At 38.8% G+C, this 10,605-nt stretch overlaps 1 pseudogene; it reads left to right on the forward strand.

The window, feature by feature from the left end:
- The first annotated feature begins 1,485 nt into the window (after positions 1–1,485).
- Positions 1,486–10,145, forward strand: LOC109561131 (cystathionine gamma-lyase-like; annotated as a pseudogene).
- Positions 10,146–10,605: the final 460 nt, after the last annotated feature.

Below are 10,605 nucleotides of genomic sequence, written 5' to 3' on the forward strand. Positions count from 1 at the left end.
TCAATCTCAGGTCCATTAAGTCAGTGATGCCATCCAACCAGCTCATCCTCTTTGCCTCCTTTTCCTCTTGCTCTCAGTCTTTGCCATCATCAGGGTCTTTTCCAAAGAGTCAACTTTTCATATCAGGTGGCCAGATTTTTGGAGCTCAGCTTCAATATTAGTCCTTTCAATGAATATTTAGGTTAATTTCTTCCAGGCAACTTCCCTGGTGACTCAGATGGTAAAGTGTCTGCCTACAATGCAGGGGACCTGGGTTTGATCCCTGGGTGAGGAAGATCCCCTGGAGAATGAAATGGCTACCCACTCCAGTATTCTTGCCTGGAAAATTCCATGGAAGGAGGAGCCTGGTAGCCTACAGTCCATGGGGTTGCAAAGAGTTGGACACGACTGAGCGACTTCACTTTCTTTCTGTGTTCCTTTAGGGTTGACTGATTTGATCCCCTTGCAGTCTAAGAGACTCTCAAGAATCTTTTCTAGCACCACAATTAGAAACCATAAATTCTTTGGTGCTCAGCCTTCTTTATGATCTAACTCTCACATCAACACATGACTACTGGAAAAAGCAAAGTGTTGACTATACAGATCTTTGTTGGCAAATGATGTCTCTGCTTTTTAATACACTGTCTAGGTTTGTCATATCTTTCTTTCTAAGTAGGGTCTTTTAATTTCAGGGCTGCAGTCACCATCCACAGTGATTCTGGAGCCCAAGAAAATAAAATCTATAATTGCTTTCACTTTTCTCTCCTTCATGGATCACAGCCTTGTTGTGGTAAAGGGGCTTGCATAACTCATTGTAGCTATGAGCCATGCCACACAGGGCTACCTAAGGTAGACGAGACATAGTGAAGAGTTCTGACAAAATGTGGTCCACTGGAGGAGGAAATGGCAACCCACTCCAGCATTCTTTCCATGAGAACTCCATAAACAGTATAAAATGGGACTATAGTGCTAGGTAATTACATAATACTTTTATTGCTATTATATTTCATAATAATTCTAAAATATAACTATATAATCATTATTAAAATTAAGTTGCTGCTGCTGCTTTTGCTAAGTCACTTCAGTCGTGTCCGACTCTGTTCGACCCCATAGACGGCAGCCCACCAGGCTCCCCTGTCCCTGGGATTCTCCAGGCAAGAACACTGGAGTGGGTTGCCGTTTCCTTCTCCAAAAAATTAAGTTACATGTTTTCAAATAGCTTTCATTTTTCTTTAGTAACCTTTTATGGATCCTGCAAAAGCTGTCTCTGCTCCCCAAATATGATGTTTTGTTGTGCTAATCGTTCAGGCATGTCTGACTTTTTGTGATCCGGTGGACTGTAGCCACCCAGGCTCCTCAGTCTATGGAATTGTCCAGGCAAGAATATTGGGGTGGATTGCCATTCCATTCTTCATAAATATGCTGTAGACATGACAAAATGCATTAATTTTTATAGTTAAAATATCACGCAGATAAAATATATTCTCTTCAACAAGCTTTATGAGGATGGCCCAGGCTGTGTATCAAATAACAGTGAACAATGAACATAGTATCTTTACCACGTGGTCCAGGAAGAACGTAAGTAAATAGAAAGTAAATGCTTTCTATCTTCCAGAGGGGATGCGTGCATGTTATGACGTGATGTAGTATTCGTTATGCTATGTTATATTACATACTGTGCTATAATACACGATGCTATACTGTGCTGTATGTTATGCTATGCTATTCTATGCATTACACTATATTACACTATGATATCTCTTTTTCCTAGATGTTTGTTTTCCAATTCTACGAAGCCCTCTTTAGGTGCATTGCTTGGCCTAATGTTATGAATCTGGAATGAGTTTTGAGGTATAGAGAGACTGGGAACGGGTTCACTCCAGGGCACTATTTCTGCACCATTCCCCTGTGACTCAGTCCTGTCACTCCCTTGGCTTCCAGTTGGTGGTGACTTGCATTCAGGTGCATCCATAGGGGGATGTTACTTATCTTTCCTCATAGGATGCTAACTCCTCAAACTCAATCTCAAGTCTAGCACAGTCTTTATTCTAGAGCTGGGTTTACCATGCCAGACAAAATTTCTATGCATTAGACAAAGTCTCTGGTAGGCTAAGGGAAACTGAGAGACAAACAGCTGTTATTTCCCCCATATTGTCAGTGTGAGGGATTACCTGCATGCTCAGTTGCTCATTCATGTCTGACTCTTTGCAACCCCATGGACTGTAATCCACCAGGCTTCTCTGTCCATGGAATTTTTCAGGCAAGAATGCTGGAGTGGGTTGCCATTTTATACTCCAGAAAATTGCACCCCAAATATGAAGCAATTCCTGACCCAGGGGTTGAAGCTGTGTATCTTGTAATTCCTGCATTGGCAGGTAGATTCTTTATCCCTGGGTTACCTGGGAAGCCCATAAAGGATTATGCCTGAAAGGAAATCAGGCTGATTAGGCAGCATATATTTCTATACACAAATACTAAGAAATTTGATTATTACTTTGGTTCTTTTAGGCCCTCAGTCAAAGCTTCCTGTTTCCTTTTGAGGTGGTTGTCATTACTCTTTCCTATCCTGTACTCAGCACCTCCAAATAAGATTGAACTTTTGCTTGACTGGGGCCAAATGTTCAGAATAGTGAAAGAAAATAGATCTAAAATGCCATTTATAGTAAATGCACCATTATTACATATACCATTCAATGAAGAGGAAAATCTCTGCTAATTTAACACTGATACTATATTTTATATCACTTAGAGTTTTTATTTTATTCTACTGAAATACCTCTTTGTATATATTATACTTGTGAAATCATAAAAAGAATATTTAAGTGAAATAATTGATTAAATGACTCTAAAACTACAACTTCTTTCCATTCAGGGTCTAACTTTTTGATCTGGAAACACCAGTGCATTTTTTCCCATGTAAAATCATGCTTGGTGGCTATACAAGCATTAATGATTCATTGTTTCTTGAAAAATGCTACAGTAGTTTCTGTATGCTTATTGTCCAAGCAGCTAACAGTATTTTATAATTTTTCATACACAGGGGCAGGCAGTAACAACTTCCAAGCCTACCTGTTCCTGAATGACAATAATTATGTCATCTAAATTCGGATATGTTAAAATTTGAAGGAAAAGAAAAGAATCCCTGAAATAATGCAACTACATGTTAGCTGGAAACTTCAGATTCTCAACCACCATAGCTAAAGGGTAGGAATGTCTGCTTCTAAACATTCAGGATTCAGCTCCAGAAGCACTCCTGACCCAGTACTGTCACATTTGCAGTAGTCAATGGAAAACAATGCCACATGTCACTGAGTGGCATAGGTGGGTTTCCCTGGTGCTTCAGTGGGACAGAATCGACTTGCAATGTAGGAGACCCAGGTTTGATCCTTGGGCTGGGAAGATCCTCTGGAGAAGGAAATGGCAACCAACTACATTATTCTTGCCAGGAAAATCTCATGGACAGAGGAGCCTGGCAGGCTACAGTCCATGGCACCACAAAGGATTTGGAAACAAGTTAGCAACTAAAGAAGTAAAGCACAGAGGTGTATTTTGTCTGGGAAATTTTGCTTCGTATGACCATAACAAGAAGATGAGCCTTTCTAATTCCTTTTGGTCCTGGATTTTTCCCCAACAAGCACTTCTCACCTACGTCTGGGAACATTTCCTGAAAAAAGGTCGTGTATAATTCACTGGGTAAAGGAGTATGTGGGACCACAACCTGCTATAGTCCTAAGCATTCTTGGATACCCTCCTTGCTACATACACACAGTCACAATCATTTCAGACTTCCATATTTCACGGAGAGGTTTATCAACATTATAGAAAGTTATTTCTTGTTTGTGAGTCAACTGCCTACAAAGGTAGCAAGCTAAGAGGTTAGTAATGAACAAAATACCCTATGACAAAGTATCCTAGAGAAGGGGGTCTGTCACACATATTCAAAATAACTTCCCAAGTCTGAATACTAGAAGTTAAACATGGTCCCTCTTTCCCTGATTTCTTCAGAGAGCATTTGCATATGTTCAGTTCAGTTCAGGGGCTCAGTCGTGTCTGACTCTTTGTGACCCCATGGACTGCTGCATGCCAGGCTTCTCTGTCCATCACCAATTCCCAGAGCTTGCTCAAACTCATGTCCATTGAGTCAGCAATGCCAACCAGCCATCTCATCCTCTGTCATACCCTTCTCCTTCTGCCTTCAATCTTTCCCAGCATCAGGGTCTTTTCCAATGAGTCCGTTCTTCCCATCAGGTGGCCAAAGTATTGGGGCTTCAGCTTCAGCATCAGTCCTTCCAAAGAATATTCAGGACTGCTTTCCTTTAGGAGGGACTGGTTGGGTCTCCTTGCAGTTCAAATAACTCTCAGGAGTTTTCACCAACACCACAGTTCAAAAGCATCAATTCTTCAGCGCTCAGCTTTCTTTATTATCTAACTGTCACATCCATACATAACTACTGGAAAAACCATAGCTTTGACTAGACAGACCTTTGTTGGCAGAATAATGTCTGCTTTTTAATGTGCTGTCTAGGTTGATCTAGCTTTTCTTCCAAGGAGCAAGCATCTTTTTATTTCATGGCTCCAGTCACCATCTGCAGTGATTTTGGAGCCCTCCAAAACAAAGTCTCTCACTGTTTCCATTGTTTCCCCATCTATGTGCCATGAAGTGATGGAACCAGATGCCATGATCTTAGTTTTCTGAATGCTGAGTTTTAAGCCAACTTTTTCACTCTCCTCTTTCACTTTCATCAAAAGGCTCTTTAGTTCTTCTTCGCTGTCTGCCATAACGGTGGTGTCATCTAGTATCTGAGGTTACTGACATTTCTCCTGGCAATCTTGATTCCAACTTGTGTTTCATCCAGCCTGGCATTTCACATGATGTACTCTGCATAAAAGTTAAATTAAGTTAAATAAGCGGTGTGGCAATATACAGCCTTGACATACTCCTTTCCTGATTTGAAACCAGTCTGTGTTCCATGTCCAGTTCTAACTGTTCCTTCTTGACCTGCATACAGGTTTCTCAGGAGGCAGGTAAGATGGTATGGTATTCCTATCTCTTGAAGCATTTTCCACAGTTTGTTGTTATACACACAGTCAAAGACTTTGGCACAGTCAATAAAGTAGAAGTAGACATTTTTCTGAAACTCTTTTGCTTTTTCGATGATCCAACAGATGTTGGCAATTAGATCTCTGGTTCCTCTGCCTTTGAACATCTGGAAGTTCATGTTTTACATACTTTTGAAGCCTGACTTGGATAATTTTGAGCATTACTTTTCTAGCGTATGAGATGACTGCAATTATGTGGTAGTTTGAACATTCTTCGGCATTGCTTTCCTTTGTGATTGGAATGAAAACTGACCTTTTCATGTGTGCAGTCAAATGAAGGAAACTGTCAAAATTTAACAACTTAATTTAAATATTTTTCATTATCATTTATCCTGAGCATTTTCCAGGAGTCAGGCTCTAATCTGCTTCTAAGCTGCTTGACTCACTCTGTGTTCCATGAACTGTTTTCTTCTTCCTCTTCTGCTCTCTTTTACTATTAATTTTTATTTTTTGCCCAGAGAAGTTTCATGATCTTATCTGCTTCCTCAAATCATATTTTCAGCCTTCAAAGGGCTTAAGGAGGTAGAAAATATTCAAATAGAAATCAAGGCCATGCATAATTTCAAAGACTTCATGCAAGGGTTAGGCCTGACTTGATTAGAAATTTTAAGTACAGACAAAAATCAAGAGTCAGTAAGAAATTTGATGCAGGAAGTCAGAAGAAGAAGTAACAGAACCATGGGGGAGAGCTCTGCCTCATTCACTTAAGGAAACTAGTTAGCTTTAGCCAGTCCAACTTTAGCTTTATGCATTTCGCCTCCACTCTCACATTCTTGCTTCTGTCATCACTCCTTAATGGTAAAGCAGCTAGAACCCAACATCAATTTATCAGTCAGGCTGCATTAGGAAACATCTTTTTAGCTCTGATTTCCTAAGCTCCACTTCCAGAGGTGTGTCTTAATAGATGTTAGAGTTTATGCTGTGAATATATAATAATTTTATTTATTTTAAGGTTTTTTAGCTGACTTAGTGATCATCCAGACTAGTAAATTAATTACTACACTTAAAATGGTTTGATTCAATTACATGATCTAACATCCAGAATACATTCTGAAGAATAAAACATATTTTCCAGGAAGGAATAAGTAACAATGAAAGCTTAAAATTTGAAAGGAAGGGCCAAAGGGAGGAGCCATGATGAGGGCATTTGGAGATATCCAATTTACCATACAGGGAAAGGATACCTACAGGATAAGGGAAAGTAAAATTTAGGATATAGAGGTTGTTCCAAAGGGACAGGACTAGGAGAGTAGCAAATAAAGTTTCTCATATTTGCTGTTTGGTCTAGGTTCTTCCTGGAAAATACAAGCATTTGCATACGTTGGAATATCGTTTCATCGCACTGTTTAAAATGCTAGAGGTAAAGGGAGTGAACCCAGGGGATGGGGGACCTAAGCAAGAGGGAGACTTGATTAGAACTTGTCTGTTGCTTGTGCTGTGTGATGCCCACACATCTGAAGAAAATGAAGCATTTTCTCTGATTAACCATGTATATTTCTGAAAAGATTGGCAGTTCTCCTTAGTTCTTGGTTCAAGTTCCTTGGTTTAGGGGAATTACATCCTTGTAAATTTTGAACTCAGGTTCCCTTTAAGAAATGTTTTTCTTTCCTTGATATCCAATAGTGCTTGTCATATATTCGTGTCTAACAACTACCTTTTGCATGTGTGAATGACTGAATAAATAATAGGATGTAAAGCAAGCTCGTTCTGAGGAAGAAAAGAAGGAAGAAAGAGTTTTACTCTCCGATTAAGTTCTCTAGAGTTCTTTGAATGGTCAAGGCCAGATTTCTTATGTCATGTCTTGATGTACCCTTTGAATCATAAATTAAATAAAATACCTAATTTTTTTCCATTAAGTCTTTTGCACATATCAAAATTTTTTTTCCCATTTTATGGAATATTAATAACAATAGTAGTATTAGTTACAGCTAATAATTGTACATTACTGTAATTCAATTATTTGCAAGAGCCAAAAAATCATCTCTTACTTTGGCTATGTCACCTGCAGAGACAATTTCTTTGTGATAGAATGCTGTAGAAGGTTCCATTCTCTCCTCCATATATCTCCATATATCTCTTAGAGGAACTGAGGTCAACCTTTGTGAAATAATATTCCTTCAGAGTACTGACCATTTCCAAGAAATTTAAAACAGAAACTTTCTCCATAATGGAACTTCGCAACTGAGTTCTCCTTCTGCTTAACCACAGTTTGGCTACATCCTCTACTGAGAACTCAGTCATATTTCTAGAAACTGCCTTGTTTTCAGAAAACACCTTGCTTGTTATTATACATTTGACTCCATTCATTTTAGCCATGATGAATCATTTACTCTTTGGGTAGGCCCAGTAATAACATCAGGAATCATTGCTGGGAAATCTAGAATATAAAATAACCTAGCTACCTGGTAAGAAGGACTTTAGGGTAAGTACATGAATGTGAATGCAAAATTTAATTCTATTCATAAATCAATATATATATCTAAAGCAAATTTTATTTCTTCCTTAAATTTGTTCTGCTTAATTTTGTGTTGTCTATATTTCTGATTCTATACCAAAAATAATTACAACATTGAGATAGTAAAGTATTTTATTTGGAGTAATGGCCTCCTCAATTCCAAATAACTTTTATGCACCAAAGAAGTAATTTTCCTCTTAAAGTAGACTTTAGGGGAGATAGTCCTGCTAACTACATATCCCAAACAATTTATGATATATAGGTTAATGCCATTATGACTGACCAATGACTTACTGTTTAAATAGTTAACCTATATGCCCTAACAGGTCATGTTTGTCAATCCAGTAATACTAATCAAGAAGTCTAGTATTTAATATTGCTCTTTCTTAACATTTCTAGTACAGAATACAGGTTCTTATACCTGTTTCTAAACAGGCCTGGTCATTCTGTGAGGGCGTCAAGACTCATGAACCTTTAACAATGCTTATGTTTCTGTGATTATGCTATAATCCATCTTGCCTAGTACCTCTTCTGGAATATTTGGGGTTCTTTTATATTGTTTATGTTACAAATTGAGCCAAATGGCCATTAGAACAAATACCAATCATCTAGAATAAAGAAATCTGAGAAGGTCACTTTACTCGTTTGTCCCTTCTTACCTGCCAAGTGGCCTGATAGCACTCCTCATCCTTCCTAGGCCCCCACTGAACCAAGCAGCCCTGCTTTGCCCATCACTTTCCTATTTTTTGCCTTGCCATCTGTTCTGCTTTGATGTGACTGTTAATAATCGGTGTGACCTAAGTGATGACACCATTAATTTAGAGATTCGAGGGCATCTGCACTCTTTTGCTGCTACCTTTTGACATTCTTCATCAAGTTGACTGCTGCTACCATGCTCATTTCTCCTCTGAATTCAAGACACATACAATACATTGTCTCATATATTTCTACTTGGACATTTAAGAGATGTTTTAGAGATTATTTTAGAATCTTGATTTCTTTTCCCCCAACAATCTTCTCCCAAAATATTTACTAAAGCAGTGAATGGTAACTATATGCTTCCCATCACCTCGGTCACAAACTTTGAAGTCATCACTGTCTCTCTCTCACATAAGTCACATCCAACTGATCAATATATATTGGTATATCAATTCTCTGAAAATTATACAAGATATGTCCATTTCTCACTTTTCCACAGCTGCTACCCTTGTCCTAGCCACCAACACTCTCCATTTAGATTATTATAATATGCACCTAGTTGACAATCCTATCTCAATACATCATTCAGAGTGATTCTGCAAAATTGTTAAAGAAGATAATTTTATGACTCTTCTCAAAAACCATCACTACACATCTAGGTCAAGAGCAGTAAAAGGTCACAGAGTCCAGTTTTCATGGGCTAAATGCTGGATCCCAGGTGTGCTGTTACCTCTCCTTCACCTAACTGTTCTGTCATTTTCAAGTCCCAGTGCACCAATTTCATACTTTTATCTTCCTCACTGTTTAACTCTCTCTCTCTTTTGTAGTTCAGCATGCAGTAAAAAGACACCTCTAGGTTTCCTGCCTAGGCTCCAACATTTCCCCATGCAGCCATCCATGCGGAACAGGAACTTGGACATCCCAGGGTGCCGTGCCCCCTATCTCGCTGTCTACCACATTCAAGCAAGGGCCTCCTAGGTGACACTAGGGTTTTGAGTTTAGCCAGTCTGGAATCCCACCAGGAATTGCTTGAAAAAGCTGTGGCAGCCCTGGAGGGGACTAAGTAGCCTCTGTGACTATTAACAATCTGTTAAAAAGCAGGGGGCCAAATTGTTTGTAAAGATGATGTGTATGGAGATACAAACAGGGTTCTTTAGGCAGGTGACAACTGAATTTGTATTAAAGATTTCCTTGTTGATTGTTCCAAAACCAAATGGTTAGAGGCAGCTATTATGGCAGAAACCAAGCTTGTTTAGATTGAAACCCCTACACATCCTGGCCTGAAGATGACTGACTGAAATCTGTGCACATACTGTCCTTAAACTTGGAGACATTATTTTAATCATTGATAACACATTTATGTCAACATATTTCCAGTGGCCTTATGGGCTTAGTGTCACTTAATCCTGTTTTTTACAAAATTCTCTTGGAGCAGTTCCATCTCCTGTTGACTGTTACCCCCACAATAAAGGCCTGAAGACTCTATAAGTCCGTATGGAGAAGCATTTTGAAAATGGAATGGCAGTTGCTCAATTTCTACAGTCAGATCCTTCGGTAGAAAAGGTTATTTATCCTGGGCTGCCCCTCTCATCCTCAGCATGAGTTGGCAAAGCATCAATTCACAGGTCACCCAGAGATGATCGCCTTTTATATCAAGGGTTCCTTCAACATACTGATACTTTCCTCAAGAACCTTAAGTTATTTATTCTGTCTGAGAGCTCAGGGGGAATATGAAAGTCTTGCTGAGCTTTCAGCATTCATGACCCATGCATCAACGGCTAAGAGTGAAGTCCCTGAAATAAGTGACACACTGATTCTACTATCTATAGACTTAGAGAATAAACAAGACCTACTAGACAATCTAGATCAAGTTTTGAAGGCAGCAAACCCTCCAAATGCAAGTTACAACTAGCATTCCATAACTGCTATCCAAAGTCACTTCCAGAGAAAAACAAATCTTCCACATAATTGAACGGACCATTAATGAGTCTTTACAGAATTTTCAAGTGAAAAATTTAAGGTACCTCATTACCTTTCACACCTTCATCCCTCTTAAAATGTTTCCTCTTTCCCTTGCAAGCAATGCGCCACTTGGGGCCTTTACATTTACTTTTTAATCCAACTCAAATATTTTTCTCCATTACATTCAAGTATCTCCATTACATTCATTCATATCTGCATTTGTGAAAAGACATTGACCAAGTAAGACAAGATAGTAGAGTAGGAAAAACCTGAGCTTGCCTTTTTTCATGAAAAAACAAAAAAAGTACATATAGAACATTTTCATCTCTAAGAATGAGCTGAAAACTAATAGAAAAGATTTTCTGCAAGTACAGATAAAAAGAAAAAGCCACGAGAGATGGGGTAGGAGT

The sequence above is a fragment of the Bos indicus genome, chromosome 7 (genome assembly GCF_029378745.1).
Source record: "Bos indicus isolate NIAB-ARS_2022 breed Sahiwal x Tharparkar chromosome 7, NIAB-ARS_B.indTharparkar_mat_pri_1.0, whole genome shotgun sequence".
Classification (NCBI taxonomy): Eukaryota; Metazoa; Chordata; class Mammalia; order Artiodactyla; family Bovidae; genus Bos; species Bos indicus.